Raw genomic sequence first — 444 nt, forward strand, 5'->3', positions numbered from 1 at the left:
AGTTGCAGAAAGGCTTGGAGCACCTATTATGTGGAAAACATCAAACTAGATACTGGATAACACAGTCAGAGAAGGGAGGAAAAAGGAACAAAAGATTAGGAAAAAAGGCAAAGATTTATTTCTGGTTTTCGCTGTTTTAATTTGCTTTTGGAAACTAACCATTCTTGGAAATGGCATTTATTTTTTCCTACACTGAATAGGTGGATATTCAAGTAAAGATGAAAACCTAGACAAAAGATAGTAAAATCCAGTCATCAAGTAACCAAAGAAAATCCTGATTTTTTGTCTTATGATTTAGATTTAGATTTTTTGTCTAATGACCTTTTGATTCCAAAACTAAAACTTCTTATTAAAAACAAATTTAAGCAATAGAGAAATAAATAATGAAGTTAATCTAGTCATTACATCTATTCAGAGCTAAACAATAGTTTAGCTTATATTCCT

The sequence above is a fragment of the Propithecus coquereli genome, unplaced genomic scaffold (assembly GCF_000956105.1).
Source record: "Propithecus coquereli isolate 6110/MARCELLA unplaced genomic scaffold, Pcoq_1.0 Scaffold124, whole genome shotgun sequence".
Taxonomy (NCBI): domain Eukaryota; kingdom Metazoa; phylum Chordata; class Mammalia; order Primates; family Indriidae; genus Propithecus; species Propithecus coquereli.